Source organism: Ahaetulla prasina, chromosome 5 (genome assembly GCF_028640845.1).
Source record: "Ahaetulla prasina isolate Xishuangbanna chromosome 5, ASM2864084v1, whole genome shotgun sequence".
In the NCBI taxonomy this organism is placed as follows: domain Eukaryota; kingdom Metazoa; phylum Chordata; class Lepidosauria; order Squamata; family Colubridae; genus Ahaetulla; species Ahaetulla prasina.
In genome coordinates this window covers 36328702-36348377 of record NC_080543.1, presented here as the reverse complement: position 1 = coordinate 36348377, position 19676 = coordinate 36328702, and the positions used below count along the sequence as shown (strand labels likewise).

The 19676-nt window shown below is 34.1% G+C and overlaps 1 protein-coding gene across 2 annotated transcripts in view; it reads right to left on the bottom strand.

Moving 5' to 3' along the window:
- ALCAM (activated leukocyte cell adhesion molecule) overlaps positions 1–19676 on the bottom strand; it is a 119765-nt gene that overhangs the window by 59249 nt on the left and 40840 nt on the right. The gene's annotated exons all lie outside the window — the stretch shown is intronic.

Below are 19676 nucleotides of genomic sequence, written 5' to 3'. Positions count from 1 at the left end.
ATTTTCATGGTATTCAGTTGCATGTTTGATGCAACTGGATTCTTTGAATGACATTTTATATTTCTAAATATTCCTTCTAAAGGCTACTAACAAAATTAGATTGTACAAGATTAAAATGCATCCATTCATATTGGATCCATTCATTATGCCTCAGTAACGAGATAATAAATACACAACAGTAAAACTTACAAATGTTTGATGTCTAAAGGGGCACATTTATTGTCTTTTCAGTTATGAGAAAAGTTGTGCTTATTGATAACTACATATATTGTTTATCTTTAAGCAAATCCTAAATCTGAATTTTGAGTTTTAAAATGAAACATCTGTTCTAAATTGTGTTAATTTTTCAAGAGCCTACAAGACGCTACCACACCAATCAAGCATGCATGTCAAGACATTAAAATGATCATTGTAAGAGAGCCACTACATCTTCTTTGAAACATATATTATCAATTGTCATTGTAATGTGGCTGAGACATTCTACAAACCTCAATACTCTGATTTATCTAAAAAGCTCATAGAAGTTTTGTATGGACAATATACAATGGAAGTAATTTCATGATTAAGAAAAACACTGTTTTTAATGCTAAGACTGAAAGCCTAATTTTAATTTACTGTTGTCCTCATAGTTTCGCATATTTGGTATTTAAATTAATCATAACTTACATAAGATTCATTTTATAACATCTGCCCACTCTTATAAACAAAGATGTTTTAAGAATACTTTATATACATATTTTAAATGTAGACAGAATAATTAATATTTTTTAGCAAAATGAGACCCATTAAGTTTGTAGTCATGAAGTTTGTTATGTATAATTGAGAATATGTGAAAAATTGTATAATCCAAATTTATTCATAAACTCATTTTTCCAAAGATTATCGCTTATTATTTTTATATTACAGTAGTTTAGTTATTTACAAGTATTAGACACACAACAGTATATAGGATATAAATAGGTAGTCCTCACTTTATGATCACAATTGAGACTGGAATTTCCATCAATTTATGTAATTGCAAGATGAAATGTCACGTGACCACATTGCTTAGCAGCTGCAATCTTAGTAATCTCTATTGCCATTATTAAACAAGAATCATGATTTGTTAAGCAAGTACCCACGCCAATCCAAGCCATTCCAGGTTTATTCCTACCCAACCTTGAGCTTTAGTAAGGCAAGGGACAGCCTTCCCTTACCTGCCAATTCCCCCCTCATCACCCTTTACTCGGCCTTCAGTAATACCATCAGGTAACCAAGTCCAATCAAGTCTTAACCTTGCAATATTATTCTGTTTATTACTCATATCAAATGATAATATTATCAGTCTAAAAAAAAACAATTGTTACATATTTAAATGGAATAAATAATGCCATTTAACCAAATACATTAGCAGCTATAATATAAATGGCACCTGCACATAGAATGTACTTTTTAATATAAATAAATATTATGAAAAGAAAATATTGCTAGAAGAGGTGCTTGGTGATTTAGATTTGAAGACAGGAAAAGTTCAGTGTGACTCTATTGAGTATAAAGAAGATGTTAAAAAAGCAACATCTTGACATACAACTAAAATTCAAAATAATAATTCTTTTTTATTTTGATTGTGAATGTATCTTGACAAATTTTATCATTATTTAGATGGAGCTATAGTAAATGGCATCATGTTGGCTTCCCTAATTTATAATCTGAAACACAGTTGGGGGAATGAGAAGCTCTCTGCATGTTGCTGAATTACAATCCCAAGAGTCCTAAACAACACGGTATGTTGAAAGTTATTCTTTTGTGACTAGAGGATCATAAATTCCCCAAGTTGGTCTTAATTATTTATTAGTAACATTCAGAAGCAGTAAATTCAACTTTGGCAATTCTAATTTAGGGAGAAAATGGAACAGAAGATGAAATTACAATGAAATGTTGATATAATAAAAAAGTAACATAATGATGCACGTGATGAACAAGCAACATGGTGTTGGAGAAGGCAATGAAAATTAAAATATACCTTGCAAAACATTCTATCCTCTATTACACTTGTTTATTTTATTGCATAATAAAAGAAGCTATATTACAGAATTTCAAACTGACATTCATTGCACAATGGAAGTTTCTTGCTGAAGTAGAACAAGAAGGAGGAGAAGGAGGAGAAGGAGAAGAAGGAGGAGAAGGAGAAGGAGAAGGAGAAGGAGAAGGAGAAGGAGAAGAAAAGTATTTTTAGACAAGACAGGAAAGAAGTATCCATTTATCTATACAAAATCTGAAGTTAATTTAATCTGCATGAGATACTGCCAGACCTCTTCTCCCCCAAAACTGGGGAAAAATCTAATAAAGAATAAAAATTACCGTATTTTTTGGAGTATAAGATGCAAGGAGTATAAGAATAGAATAGAATTCTTTATTGGCCAAGTGTGATTGGACACCCAAGGAATTTGTCTTGGTGCTCTCGGTGTACATAAAAGAAAAGATACATTCATCAAGAATCATAAGGCACAACACTTAATGATAGTCATAGGGAAACAGCCACTATAAATCTTAAGGATACCAGCAACAAGGTTACAGTCATAAATGGGAGGAGACGGGTGATAGGAACGATGAGAAGATTAATAGTAATGCAGACTTAGTAACTAGTTTGACAGTATTGAGGGAATTATTTGTTTAGCAGAGTAAGGGCGTTCCAGAAAAACCTGTTCTTGTGTCTAGTTGTTCTGGTGTGCAGTGCTCAATAGCGTCGTTTTGAGGGTAGGAGTTGAAACAGTTTATGTCCAGGATGTGAGGGGTCTTTAAATATTTTCACAGCCCTATTTTTGACTTGTGCAGTATACATGTGCTCAATGGAAGGCAGGTTGGTAGCAATTGTTTTTTCTGCAGTTCTAATTATCCTCTAACGTCTGTGCCTGTCTTGTTGGGTTGCAGAACTAAATCAGACAATTATAGAGGTGCAGATGACAGACTCAATAATTCCCCTGTAGAACTGTATCAGCAGCTCCTTGGACAGTTTGAACTTTCTGAGTTGGCGCGGAAAGAACATTCTTTGTTGTGCTTTTTTGATGACGTTTTTGATGTTGGGTGTCCATTTTAGCTCGTGAGATAGAACCTAGAAATTTGAAGGTCTCTACTGTTGATACTGTTGTAGTCTAGTATTGTAAGAGGTGGTGGTAGTATGGGAGGGTTGCCCCTAAACCCTCTAACACCATTTCTACGGTTTTGAGTCTGTTCAGTTCCAAATTGTTCTAGTCGCACCATGAGGCTAGTTGTTCAACCCTCCTTCTGTATGCGGATTCATCATTGTCTCGAATGAGACCGATCACTGTTGTGTCATCTGCAAACTTCAGTAGTTTAAGAGATGGCTCTTTTGAAATGCAATCATTGGTATATAGTGAGAAGTGGAGAGAGCACACAGCCCTGTGGGGCCCCTGTGCTAATTGTAGAGATATCTGATGTGATTCTGCTTAGCTTCACCTGTTGCTTCTTGTCTGTTTAGAAGCTTATAATCCATTTACAAGTGTGTTTAGGTACTACTAGCTGGTTTAGCTTAGTTAGAAGAATGTCTGGAATGATGGTGTTGAATACTGAACTAAAATCTACAGAGGACCCTTGCATAGGTCTTTGGTGATTCAAGATGTTGTAGGATGTAGTGCAGAGCCATATTAACAGCATCATCTGTTGATCTATTTGCTTAGTATGCAAATTGCAGGTGGGTGTAACAGCGGATCCGTGATGGTTTTCAAGTGAGACAATACGAGCCTTTCAAAAAGTTTTTATGACTACAGGTGTTAGAACAACTGGTCTGTAGTCGTTCAGTTCCTTGATGGTGGGTTTCTTCGGCACTGGGAGATAGTAGAGTGTTTGAAACAAGAAGGAACATAGCACCTCTCTAGCGATTTATTGAAGATTTGGGTGAAGATGGGGGCCAATTGGTCAGCACAGACTTTTAAGCAAGAAGGAGTTATCTTGTCTGGGCCTGGAGCTTTTCCTGGCTTTTGTCTGTGAAATAGGTCTTGCACTTCCTTTTCTGTGATCGCTAGGGGTTGTGAACCCAATGGGATGAGTGGGGTTAGTTGTAGGAGGTTTGGCTATTGTTGGTGTGTCTGAGATGGGGGTTGTGGGGATAGGTGGCTGTAGTTTCTTTTTATACCTGCAGTAAAACATGTTCAGGTCATCTGCCAGTTGTTGATTTTTTTCAGCCTGGGAAGGAGGTTTGACATTTATTTTTTATTTGTGATATTTTTAAGAGTTTCTCACATGTTTGCCTGTTCATTTGTTGTTAACTGATTCTTTAGTTTTTCGGAGTAGCTTAGTCTTTGGGGAGGAAAATAGGGGGAAAAATCTGCCTACCAGGTATTCATTCAGGTAAGCATCCTTAGTCTGGTCAGCTTCAGCACATTAGTTTGCTGGTTTTGAGAGTGCACGTGCACTTTTTATTCCTTGCTTGGGGCTAAAAAACAGATTGTAAAGCACAGCTGAGAGGGAGCAGCAATGAGAAAAGCAAGCAAAGCACAGAGTTTGCTTCACTTTCTAGGGCCTTGTTAGGGCTGAGAAAAAGCCTCTAAAGCACAGCTGAGAATCAGAGAGAGCAGGCAAAGCTGGGAAGATCGCTTTATTTGCTAGCACCCCATTAAGGCTGAAAAAAAGCTTCTAAAGCACAGGTGAGACTTGGAGGGAACAGGCAAAGCTCGGAAGATCGCTTCATTCATTAACATCTTGTTAGGGCTGAAAAAAAGCTTCTAAAGCAGATCTGAGAGTTGGACGGAGCAGACAAAGCTGGGAAGATCGCTTCATTCGCTAGTGCCTCATTAGTGCATCTTATACTTCGAAAAATACGGTACTCAATTCTTGATGATTTCATGGATACATTAAGACAGTATTATTAACATATCAATTGCTGAACTCTGGGATTTTTTCCCCTTTCTAGTCTAGCTCACAATCCTGGGATTTTGTACTACTCCATTTACTAAATGGTCCCTATATTCACAAGCTCTGCCCTTTCTTTGCTGTTCAATTTTATTTAAAGCCTTGTAGCTTGGCAAAGCAATCTGGGCTGAGCAATTAACAAAACTATTGGATAAATAGCATATTATCTATCCAATTATAATTTTATTATAATAGCACACCAAAGTACCAATCATATAGTAGCTGGTTTTGTGCATTTGATTATCAACAGCTTTGTGGGTGCAATTCAAACTGTTAATTTTAATCTACAGTATAAAGACCTATATTGTTGACACTGAATTACTTACAAGACCACCTTTTCCGCATACGAAGTGCCCATTACCTCCCGCCTTGAATTTAGATTGACACCTGTATTGTTGGAAACTTGTTGGAAACTGTGAAAGAAATGGTTATTGAAGATCATATTTATTGTTTTTCTTTTATCTTTTGATTCACTTTTATGTTTTATTGTTTTTTGTAAATTATCAGGAGTCATTTTTGTTGAACGAGTATATTAGCTCATTAAATAAATATATAAATGACAATAATTTTTCATTTGGGATATGTTTAGCCTGGTAATATTAAGGTCGCAATTCTTTTCTTCAATATAAAATTAATACGTTACAGGGTGGATTTGATTTAAATCAAGTCAATTTAAATCATGATTTAAATCACTAGTAAAAAGGCTTGATTTAAATCAACTCGATTTAGATCATAATTTTTAAAGAGCAACTGTAATCTCTGTCCCACAGCAGCTCCTCCTCTGACCTGCTGTTGACTCACCGACAGTCCCAATATTGCAGAATATACAACCTCATGCTACATAACTAAGCTCCATTTCATGCTGAATAAACTAAATTATTAATGTATCTTAAATAGAAAACTATCTTTAGATAAATTTTTACCCCAAAATTATTTTATTAAAATAAATTTGATAAAAATAAAAAAACATCCATTTTTATCTTAGCATAATCCAGATAAATATATTAAAAAGAAACTCCAAATGGTCTTATAATGAGATTTTTACAGAATACTGTATGAATATTTTATTCTATCTATAAATAAATTACAAGTTCATATGATTTTTTTATGTTTTTTTTACTTGTAACAGAAGCTTCACATTCAAGTCTGGTGCTATTTAGCCCAGATGTATAAGGTGAGAGACCTCAACATACACTTAAATTTTCAAAAGGAAAGAGCTCAGCCTTAAATATGATTACGTAAAATTATCTGACACATAAATATTGTAGCACATATAAATATTGAAGATTTCAGTGTCAATGGTCAGTCAACTATATTAAAACCCTTTGAAAACTTTTTTATTGCTTACTTCTACAGTGCATATTGTAATGCAATATCAGAAGTAATCCAAAAATGAGCTTGTATAAAATCTTATATGGTTTGTACAATGCAAATATCTATGTTTTATGTCATATTATTTTGCTCAGAAATTGCTTATCCACGAAAAATGCCTTTTTCTAGCAAAAGGAAAAGTTACAAGGCCATCAAAGGATAAAATAAATATTCTGATTTTAACCATCTGACAAGATGGTTCTATATCTAATTTACCGCTGGTGGAATTTACTCAAAAAAAGTCTCAATAAGTATGTTGAACCCTAAATGATGTCACTCTCATTTTAGTTTAATCTGAACCTTATCTGGAACACCAAAATTTATAAAGCTATTTTTTGAAGTCTTAGTCTAGGCTATTATGATATTATCTAAAAACCTTTCGTACAATTTATTGTGCAGTAAAGAAAATTCTGAATTTGGGAACACTGGACTTTACGACTAGTAAAGAGTGTGTTTATGATACTTCCTATGCTATTTTTTTTTCTTAATCAAAGACTCAGACATGTAAAATCAGATGCAGTTTATAAGCTTTATTATTCACTTTCTAAAATGAAAGGTCTGTGGTTATCTACACACCATGTATAGCTGGTAAAATTCTAGCTGGCCAGGTTAGGTTCCAAAGGAATTGAGGTGAGATGTCCAATATGCATGAACCTCATTAAACACTGACTACTCCAAATGACTGCAGTTCCAATTCACTTTCATAATGACCAACAAAACTTGTCTTGAGCACACTTCACATACAGTACCTCCCGCTACCTTTCCACTGGACTGCTGTCACTTTCTCCAATTTATGGGAGAACCATCTTTCATTTGTAAGAATATTACTGTATTTTTCGGAGTATAAGACACACCAGAGTATAAGACACACCTTAGTTTTTGGGGAGGAAAATTAGAAAAAAGCTGATTGGCAAGTGGATTGGCCTCCCGGAATACCTCCAATCAGCTGTTCCCAGAGGTAAATTTTAGCAACAGGTTCATTAGTTGTGAGCTCTGTGCCTTGCTTTTTTTTTTTTTTGCTTTTTTTTTCTGCCTCTGAAACTTCTGAAACTCCATTTCAGAAAAAAACTTGTATTTCTGTCTCTGAAAGCCTCCGAAACAGAGCTTCAGAAAAAAAGCCTCTGAAGCTCTGTTTGGGGGCTTCTTTTCTGAAGCTCTGTTTGGGGGATTATTTTCTGAAGCTAGATTTCCGATGCTTTTTTCAGCCTCTGAAACCTCCATTTGAGAAGCTGGGCAGGACTACATTTGGAGTATAAGACGCACCCAGATTTTCACCCTCTTTTTTGGGGGAAAAAGGTGTGCCTTATATTCTGAAAAATATGGTACCTTGTTATGTCTTCTGACCGATTACTCTCCACAATTGAAAAATTTCCAAACATAAATTTTGGCTTTTATAACTTAGAATGGCTTTTATACATTCTCTTTTTTCTACATCACCAATGCATAAATACATAACAAAAAGCTATTTCCCACTTGATTATATAATAATAACAACAAATCTCCCTATTCCCTGTTCGTAGGAATGATTTGATATGTGGATAAAAATGTCAAATCCAGATTAAACATCTGGCATACCTGTTTTATTCTCCCATATATGAAAGCCACTGCAGTAAACAAAACTCTGATCCAAGACATCATCCTAAAACATGAGATGCATAACAATATGAAACACCCCAGGGAGCTGGTAGTTCATTTAAAATGTATAACATAAATGTTTTGAAATATTTGTATTTGGGGAAGAGATTTTCAATTGAGTAATCCAGGAAAGGTCTGAAAGTGAGGAATTCCTTTACTCAAAGATCTTGTGCCCCCTTTGGCAAAATAAAAGATATTTTTGTTGTAGATCAAGGTGAAATAGCTTTGCCATATCAATGCAAAGAATCTTTCCATGTGAAAGAGCCAAACTTGCAGAGTTAAAGATAAGTACTTTTAGGTACAAGAACTTTTCTATCATGATCATCTGCTATATAACTAATAGGTAAGTGGAAAGCTAATTTAGTGCAATAATTCCTTTCCATAAGGTCTTGAAGCTTCAGTATCTCCAGGCTAAACTCTGCAGCAGATTACAATTCACTTGGATATATAGCCTTTGGCTACTATCCCAAAGTGTAAAGTGTTCAGAAGTAAGCAGATAATCCATCAGAGTAGGCACAGAAGCAATTTTGTTTCATTTCTTTTCCAGACCTATAAATCCAGGAAGAATTACCGTATTTTTTTGACTATAATACGCACAGGTGAATAAGATGCACCAAGATTTCGAAGAGGTAAATAAGAAAAAAAAATATCTTTGCCCTCCCTGGCCCCCAGGAGCACTCTGCAGGCCTACCAAACTCTCTGTGTGCTCCCTTTTTTTTTGCAAAAATGGGCCCATTTTTTACAAATGGCTGTATTTGGTGTATAAGACCCACCAACATTTCCATCCTCTTTTAGGGATGGGGGGAGTGTGTCTTATACTCCGAAAAAATATGGTATATCTTGTGTTTTGAAATTAGATGTGATTCTCCTACAATCATATTATTAGAATGAAATTTACATAATTCAACATAGTTCAGTAAATATTTCACATTATAAAATAAATGAATATAAAGGTTCCCCTCACACATACATGCTAGTCGTTGCCAACTCTAGGGGGCGGTGCTCATCTCCGTTTCAAAGCCGAAGAGCCAGCGCTGTCCAAAGACGTCTCCATGGTCATGTGGCCAGCATGACTCAACACCAAAGGCGCATGGAACACTGTTACCTTCCCACCAGAGGTGGTCCCTATTTTTTCTACTTGCATTTTTACATGCTTTCGAAACTGCTAGGTTGGCAGAAGCTGGGACAAGTAACAGGAGCTCACCACGTTACATGGCAGCACTAGGGATTCGAACCACTGAGCTGCCGACCTTTCGATCGACAAGCTCAACGTCCTAGCCCCTGAGCCACCGTGTCCCTTAAATGAATATAAACACATTTAATTGTTGATCATAGTGTTTTTTAAATAATTAGTTTTAATTTAATCAATGTTATTTTTGTCAAAAAATATAGAGTTTTCATAATAAAAAAATGCATACAAATTGTGATTTTACAGAACAAAACCAGAAAATGTTTCAGTCTTCCTATGATACTGATAATGTCAATGATTACCAGTTTCTAGTTTTCTCCAGCTTTGGCCACCATTGTGTGACTACAAAAAAATAATTGTTTAATTAAACTTTCCATCAAGGAAGAATAGAATGTGGGAACTAAGGAAAGAATAAACAAAGTTAATCCAGTGTGACTAAATGATTTATCAAGTGGTATTTAAGTTACAATTAAGAGATTAACTGATTGTCTGTCTATCTGTCTGTCTGTCTGTCTGTCTATCTATCTATCTATCTATCTATCTATCTATCTATCTATCTATCTATCTATCTATCTATCTATCTATCTATCTATCTATCAGCATATCATACATGGACCAGCTATATTCACTAGCAAAATAAATTAGCACTTCTTAACGTAATCCTTTTTGCATATTTTCCTATACATTTCTTCTTATATTTTATACAGACTTTTCCTTAATTGGTTTTGGAATTGTCTGCAACGTTCAGGAATATGACAAACCTGAAATACAACTGCATTCTGGTTCATAAATTGGAAAGAATTAACTATGTAAATTTAGATTGTTTAAATTAAATGGAAATGAAATAAGTCACCTTCTTTCACATTAATGCGCAACAGGGAACTCATCTATTCACTCTTCAACAATTAATGAAGGAGTGATTTAAACATCAAATTTATCAACATCTGTATATATCTGTACTGTCTCTATCACTCTTATTCCCACTTGGCATTCCTGATTTCTCTTCTTGAATTTTGTTATCCAAAGGTTTATTGCCTTGCTTACCTCTTTTTCTACTTGAAAAAAAATAATCACCCCTTAGATAGATGACTTCTATTGATCTAGGTTGCCAATTACTAGATTTCTTCTGAAACACTGATAAATATTCTTTTAGTTAAAAGATGTTTCCAAATAAAAGTTTCTTTCTCCCAAAAGAATCTAGGCAGCAGCAGGGAGCACAGAAAAAGCATTGGAGGGAGATCAGATGCTGGATAAGAAAACAAATATGAAAGAAAAAAAAAGAGGTGAAAAATCAAAAATGGTATTTGAAAAAAAACAGCTGTGGGAGGAAGACTAAAAACATTGGGGGAAAGGGGAGAGAGAAGAAAATATGTTACTTGTCATTGAAGAAGAGATAAGGTTATTTTTGATATTTGATGATAGGCTCTGCCTTTCACAATAGTTAATTATTAATAGGATTCAGGATACATTTTCCAATTTTCAAATGTGTTGCAGCTCAGTGTCCTAAGTCTTAGACTGACATGACATGTCTAAATAAGATATGGCTAGTATCTACCAAATCCTTATTTAAAATCACACTTAAAGGTTATTGCTAATAAACAGGTGCACATCGCAGAAGCTGCCATAAATTTATTTATTTTTTTTTGCTTTGAACAACATTAGAATACATAGCAAGTAGTTTTTTGTGATCTACATTAATACATTATGGGTACAATTCATCCAAGCAACTGTCCTCTCCTTCTAAATTTTTATTTCAGCCAGGCTTCCTTTGGCTATTTAGTCTATTTTGAGATATTCATTGGCAGCAGTTATGGCTAATTCTTGCTATAATCTGATTCTCCAGTGGAAGGCTGATTTTTCTTTCTTTCTGCAGAAAAATTGCTCCTACATGGACTGAAAATAGCATTAAAAATGAGGAGGACAAACGTTAAAGCAAAACTAGTAAAGGAAAACTCAGCAGATGCCATTCCAGAGATAATTACCTGCATAAAGCAAAGATTAAAGAGGTTTTTTTTTCTTTCTCACCATGATAATATTTCTATGAAGTGCCTCTCAACTGACTGTATGCTAAAACTGTAATCTTAACCTTCATGAAGCACCTGAAGCAATGATTGACTTCAGCTTCCGAAGGGAGAAATTACTATTGTAGCATGACTGAAGAAGGCCCTTTCAATCAATCCTACCTGTCAAAGCTTTCTTTGGAAGCTAACAGTAAGTACTGAGAAATATAGTTTAGAAAATGGAAAGTGTAAATTAATTAGCAATGTTCTTTAAACATTAAGGCTACAGCAAAAATTAGTCAAGGCACAATGTTTTGAGTACATACGATCAAATAGACATTAGGTGTATTTAATTTCCAGAAAACAAAGATTGTGCAAGGCCCACTTAGAATTCATATAAGACAGTACTAAACCAGGAGAGAGAGAGGGGAGGCGAGAGAGAGAGAGAGAGAGAGAGAGAGATTAGGTTGTTTATTTACTTTAAAACCACCCTTATACCTATCATAATTTATTTTTATGTTTCATGATAAAAAATGTTATAGGAAAAAAAATCCAGTTTTTATCTTCTGTTGACTGCCTACAAGTCACACTATTTATTAACTGCAATTGCCCATTTATTGTAACCTATTACCTGTTGATCTTAAATAAAGCTCTTTTCTTAATAACTTCATCTTGCATTGGTATTTGTTCATTTTTCCAATTTTTAGCAAACACAATTCTAGCCGCTGTTGCTACATTCACAATATCTCAATTCTCTATTATACAGTATATTTCTATTATATTCTCTATTATATAAAATAATGGAATGTGCTGAAATGAGCAAATTGACATTTGAAATTAGAGAACAGAAAGATCTTAAGTAAAGCTCATACAAATTCAAAATTATTCTTCATGTCAGACAACAACAAAAATCCTTAATCATTTTTATTTCAATAAACTCTTGCAAAGTTCAGAAAAAAAGAGTCAAGAGCAAAAGAAAATGTTATGGAGTAGAAATACTGTATATTCCAAAGACAGTAAGTAACATTATGGTTTCCAAATGTATTTAATAAAGAATCTCAAATATAACATACTCCAGAATACATTATGTTCAGGCACAACATCTTTCATTAAAATTATACGGTTGACCATGTCATCATCATTTCAACTCCTACCCTCAAAATGACACTATAGAGCACTGCACACTAGAACAACTAGACACAAGAACAGTTTTTTCCCGAAGGCCATCACTCTGCTAAACAATTAACTCCCTCAACACTGTCCAACTATTTACTAAATCTGCACTACTATTAATCTTCTCATCGTTCCCATCACCAATCTCTTTCCACTTATGACTGTATGACTGTAACTTTGTTGCTGGCAATCCTTATGATTTATATTGATATATTGACCATCATTTGTGTTGTAAATGTTGTACCTTGATGAACGTATCTTTTCTTTTATGTACACTGAGAGCATATACACCAAGACAAATTCCTTGTGTGTCCAATCACACTTGCCCAATAAAAATTCTATTCTATTCTATTCTATTCTATTCTATTCTATTCTATTCTATTCTATTCTAGGCAAAAGCTAGGCAAAAATAATGGTCCATCAGTATGCAAGTGTGTACTATCATTAATGAGAACAAGTTGGCTTGTCATACAAAATGGAAACATGGTTCAGAAGAACATCTCAGATCCTTGACAGGTCAACTAATACATGGTTTAAAACAGTCTTGCTTTGCAAAAGTCTTGTTATTTTAAATAACTTAGCTTTTACCAGAATACACGTTTCTCAGGGTATTTGCAAGGTACATAATTACTAACTTTCTACATGTAGTTTTTCCCTTAATTCAGTGAAATTGTTAAAGCCATTTATCATAATTTCATTATAGCCAATTACAAGCATATTAAATTCATTGACCCATATATAGCCCCTCCCCCCATGTCACTTGCAACTTCAGACATCCTTTGGACTCTACCAGTATCAGGGGACTCTACGAATTTAGTCTTCTTGATATTGTAGCACAAACAATTGGCTAAGTCAACTCATTCTATGTCTGAACACAGTACTGCAATTCTTCCCTTCCCAAGCTGGACATTGTTAGTGCAGACAATGGGCATTGTGATGCAGGTTTAGCATGACATATCCATGACATGAATGAACAGCAACAGCGATAATGCCATTACTTAGTGCATGCCAACTTTCACAGGAAAACTATCGGAAAATCCAGACTCAACAATGACTTGATGGCACAGTATGAAATATTTCAATATGAAAACAATTTTACCATTTTAAAAATGTCCTTTCTTACTTTGTTGAAAAAAATATCAGAGGTTTTTTTTGTGTAATTTCCCAATAAAGTATTTTCTTTATACCTGATCTGTTGTTTACTGAAAGTTTCTAGTGAAAATGCTGACAGAAAAGTACTGCCAGGGTCAATCAAGATAATCTCTAATGCTATACAGGAAATGGAGGAATCCTCTGCCAAACTATTTAAAGAATCACTGTTCAACAGGCTACTTAGAATTGCTAAGGTATTCGACTGATTTGTTTTTCCCCACTATCAGCAAATATTTTCAGACACCAAGTGCAACAAATAGAGTGGATATGGTTATTAAAGGTAAAGGTAAAGGTTCCCCTTACACATATGTGCTAGTCATTCCCAAATCTAGGGTGTGGTACTCATGTTCATTTCAAAGCCGAAGAGCTACCACAGTCCGAAGACATCTTCATGGTCATGTGGCCGGCATGACTAAACACCAAAGGTGCATGGAACACTGTTACCTTCCCACCAAAGATGGTCTCTATTTTTCTACTTGCATTTTTTACGTGCTTTCAAACTGCTAGGTTGACAGAAGCAGGGACAAATAATGGGAGCTCACTCTGTTATGCGGTACTAGGGATTTGAATCACTGAACTGCTGACCTTTTGATTGACAAACTCGGCATCTTAGCCGCTGAGCTCTTAGGATATGGTTATTACCAACTTGCAATTCTAAAGCAAAATCAGGATATTTAAGATGACTGTACATTGAAGGTATATATTTTTAAAACTGTAACTGTAGTACTTTGGTTTAATGCGTCATTCCTACTGTCTTAAATATCTGCACAAATTTAGAAAATAAAAGATAAATATTCAACTTGAAATTAATCCATAACTTTGTAGTATTTTAGATGCAGTATATTTAGTGTGGAAATTTTTCTAATTTTTCTAATATCCAAAAATCTCGTAATCATTATTTTTGTGAAAACATGTGCATATTTTTCTGTTTATTTAGAATAATTTTGAGAATTTAACATAACAGAATACAAGTTAATATATAACAATTATAATACAAGGTCAAAACAAATACTAAAAGCAAAACCAGCATTTTTGTAATTAAATATTCACTAAATACTTAACATTTCCATTCATTTTTCAGTGAATTCTCTCTTTCATTTCTCTACCATACATTTATGTTACTTAGGTGAACAAACATTTTCAGTACACATATTCATTTATAATGTTGCTTAACTCTCCCTAAAACCCACCTTTGCTTCTTCTGTTATCTCACTTTACTGAGGTTAACATGTGACTAGCAATAACATTATTCCTGTTTTCATGGATGCCCACCACCACCTAGATAGCACCAATTCATATGGCATCTATAACATGACATGACATAGAAAATAGGTTTTAGTCCTTCAACTGATAATTGCACGTTCACTTGTATTCATCAATTTCATTCTAAAAGATTAAACTATATTTGTGACTCTTTCTCTTAGTTTTCAGGCACAGTGTAGATATTTTTCTTGCCTGATCCATTTCTTAATTAATTAATTAATGCTTTCATATTCAGGTTCAGTAAGATTAAAAAAATTATAGACTAGGTCAGTAGCCTTAATCATACCTGTGCCTCATGTAACATTCCTAGCTAATAAGTTAAGTACTGGTCAATTTGTAATAAGTAACTGTAATAAATGGGCCATAATTATAGCAAATGCTGAGTTTTAACCAAAGGACGTTTGTGCTATTTTATGCAACATAAGATTGTTATCTAAAGATTATCTTGCAAACCAACATACCCATACTTTATCCAAATAGAAAGTATAAGCAGTATACAGATACACTATTCAGAATGGTTGATCAGATGTCTTGGAATAAATTCTTGTATCAGACTAGGTTTGAATGCAACAAAGTTCTCCTTTATGAAATAGAAGCAGATTTACATGATATCACATCAAAATATTCTTCCAAAGAATCAGACTTGCTTAAAATAATTTTCTTTATTTACCTGATGAAATAGGCATATACATCCAGTGTAATGAAGCTTTGCAATAAAGAGTGAATTATACATTTTCATGAAAAGTAGGTATTTTCTTATCTCAGAACATTATTTTTGCTTTATAGTGGTGAACATTTGGGATAGGTAGATTTCTTGTATCCTGCAAAAAATGTAGACAAGCCATTCTAGGAGTTCAAATAAAGACTGGACAGTTGCAACTAGTGAAGTACTATAGTAGCAGCTACCTGTTATATGATGTAGTACTGTATCAGCTATTTTCTCACAAAGAACATAAGCAGAAAGTGGCCACACCATGCCACTTATATCAGAAATAAATAAATATATAAGGGCCGTGGTGGCTCAGGCTGTAAGATAGCCTGTTATTAAAACACATCTGCCTGCAATTACTGCAGGCTCGAGTCCCACCAGGCCCAAGGTTGACTCAGCCTTCCATCCTTTATAAGGTAGGTAAAATGAGGACCCAGATCGTTGGGGGGGGGGCAATAAGTAGACTTTGTAAATATACAAATAGAATGAGACTATTGCCTTACACACTGTAAGCCGCCCTGAGTCTTCGGAGAAGGGCGGGATATAAATGTAAATTTTAAAAAAACATACATACATACACATACATACATACATACATACATACATACATACATACATACATACATACTGTCATCCTGGATATCTAGCCGGTAAAATTATAGGGGAAAGTACCTATGACCTTTGGGGCCAAACATCATCTCTACTGGAGATCATCATATTCAGAATAATTTTGAGTTGAGATCACATTCCTTTGGGGGAGATATAAAAAGAAAAAATAGGATTGAACATTCTTGCCCTACTTACACAGTGAGTCACATATCCATCTCAATCCAGTGTAGCAATTTCTTACCCATAGACTTATTCTAAAGCTCATACGTAAGAAAGAAAGATTTCCAACACTTCCTGACATTCTCCCACAAGAAAGTCAATGGAAGCTGGCAGGGAGTCTCAAGTCATTCCTGCTCCTGCTGCTTATTTGTTTGTTTATTTATTTAGCTAGCCTGCTATAGTCATTCTGTGTTTTTGGTTTAAGTAAGAAAATATCTCTGAAATGATACCTTAACATGTGGGTGTCAAACATGCCGCATCACGTGGCCATCATGTGATGTATTGCAACATTTTTTATCTGTGCATAGCTGGGGTGGGCATGGCCTTCATCCAGCCTGCAGGCCGCCAGTTTGACACCCCTGCTTTAACAGGTCATAGGTAGCTTAATTTATTATTTGTTTTTAATCCTTAAAATTTATATTAAATATCACAGAACACAGCTGAGCTTTAAGATGGCTTTTTACTTTTCAAGGACCATAGGTGAAATGTATCTGCTGAATAATTTGATTTCTGTGTTATTAAAAAAAATGTAGAGGAAAAGAGCTGGAGAATGTGGCAGATGAAGTTCTTATATCAACTGTGAAGCCCTTTCCTTTTTCTTGATTTAATATAGCACATTAAACTTGAATTAAAACTTGTAATGCTGATTGATTTTATTAGTCTTATAAATGGAGGGGAAAAAGAGGGAGGCATATCATTTCAACCTTCATTTGACTTTGTCTTAAAGCTTTTTAAATGGCTGAATTGCCTCCTATCTTATCAGAAAAACAGGTTTTCCCAATGCAGATTAATTAAACAATGGTCAAGAGTTACACTGAAAGTTTCTTTTTAAGTTTTTTATTTTAAACACATTAAAACAAGACACAAACATACAACTTTTATATACATATCACTTTTTTTTATCAGCTCATTCGAAGTGGTCCTTTTTTACTATTTACACATATTTTAACTTTGTCTTAATCTACATTTATTATCTATCTTCCTTTATTTCTTCTATATTTTACCTTGATCTTCAACATTTTCCTCTCTCCTTTATTCCTCTTTCTCATTTTTCCTATTTTCCAACCATTCATACCATCTACACCATATTTTGTAATATTCTGTATCCTCTTTCTCCTTGAGTTCTTCTGTTTGTCCATCTCTGCGCATTCTAATTTTTTTTAATTAAGTCTTCTTCTGTTGGTGGGTTCTCCTTCTTCCAATTTTGCGCATAGACTGTGCGGGCTGCTGTTAATATGTGAAATGTTAAATATTGTATTTCCTTTGTGTAATTTCCTATGGGCATCCCTAGTAAAAATTGCTCTGGTTCTCTCTTTATTGATTTCTGTATTATCTCCTCTAGCCAGTTTTTAACTTTGGCCCAGAATTGCTTTGCCACTGGGCAAGTCCACCAGAGATGGTAATATGTTCCATAGTTACTCTTACATTTCCAACATTTTGGTGAGTTACTAAGGAACATCTTTGCCATTCTAGCTGGCGGAAGATGCCATCTATGAAACATTTTCATCTGGTTTTCCTTGTATGCTGTTGATATTGTCAATTTCATATTTATTCTCCACATCCAAGTTTTTTTTTCAATTTCTCTTTTTCTGGACATAACTAATCAAGTAGTTATAACAAGAAATATAATTATTTGATTATTATATGATTTATAAACATTTTTATGACATAGGTTTTATTTTTCTGATTTCAGCCATACTCTGAAGTTGATCTGAAGTGATAAAGAAATACAGAAATATGGATAATAGAAAATAAATGTACTGTGGAGGAATTTATTATTATACTACAAGCAGAATTTATTACATATAAAATATATATAAAAAAAATTGGCAAGAAAAAAAGCTTGAAAATATCCTTTCAATTAAGTCAGTGGGAGATTTTTCTTGCAATCTGTAACCATATAGATATAATGATTTTCTTCCCCCACAGAATGATTGCGCAATTACTGAGCTCTTGCAGAAGAATGAACTCTACTTGGTACATCTGATTGACAGTTACTCTGTCAACTCCCATTTCTCCTCTAGAGTGCTGGATAACTCATTCAAAATATCTGCATTTTATTTTGTACATTAAGAATTTGATTGAAAAATATAGCACTCATTACAGTAAAAATACTTCTGTTCAGAAATGTTTGAGGAGTAATTGCAAAAACTATCTGTGCATTATTGTTTTGATCTATGCATAATTTGTGTGCCTCAAATTAATCATGAAAATTTTGCTCAATTAATATGAAACCAGCTACACTAAGCATGTTTATGGCTAAATCCAATTCTATGTTGATGCCATACTCTGATTTATAAAATGTTATGTAAAACATCTGTGTCTATATGGCCATGTCCTCAAAGACATGGTTTTTGTATTCACAGAGTCCAATAATTCTAATTAATCAGTTAGATTTTGTCTAGCTCAACAGGGGCCTGGAAATTAAAATATAACTGTTCATTGATCTCAGAGAATAGAAGAACAGAATGGGTCTCATAGGGTTTGACTTCAAGTCCACATGCACATTAATTCATATACTTAGTAGTGTAAGAGTAATTCAATTTCAATTTCAATTATCCCAATGATAAATAGCATTTCCCTCTTTGTTTTATATAACATTCCTTAAATGTAGAGTACTACAAGTCCTACAATGTCCTACCATTCACTTTATTTACAGTTCACAAGTATCACTGAAGGATATTTATAACGTATTTTACACACTTGACCAAATGGTATTAACCTCAAAGTACTGAATCTGTACTATAATAGGTCCGTCCTTCTAGGGTTCTACAGAAATGTTTATTCTTTTCCCTCTCTGCCACTCCTTTAACTGTGAAAAAAACAGGCATGAAAAGGGTTCCAGAATGTTCTTTACAGTTTGAAGTAAAGCAGAATAACAAAACACCAAAGCCTGTTCTTTATGTCGTATCTTAAACAAAATCAAAGTAGGATTGTTTTGAATTTCTTTCTCATGCTTTCCACTTTCTTGGGACTTTGTAATGTTTTATGAAAATTCCCCCTAAGAGTTTGCTCATACTTCCCATTCCAGATACCAAGTCTTCAAATTCTCTCACAGAAATATTGAGTACTCTATTATGCTGTGTTGTATTTGAAAGTCTTCAGGAATAATTTTCAGATGATACAGCAGCAACTTAACAATGTGCTCCTTTGTTAAAACTATATGAGCATATTTTGGATAAAAAAACATATGCATGCCACAATTTCACTTTTTCCTTTATTCCTTCAAACTTATTCATTTATTTAGGCTTGAGTTTCTCTTGTTCTTTGTGGATTTCAATGGCACAACAGAACAAATTGTTACAGCATACAATCAAACTGAATCAAGGAAGCATACAGAATAAAATATTTTAGAGATTAGTTATTAAAGAGCAACACATACCTCCCTGCAAGAAGAAACATGCATATTCCAATACTTTGGCACAATTATGTCTGATACAGTAGTTTA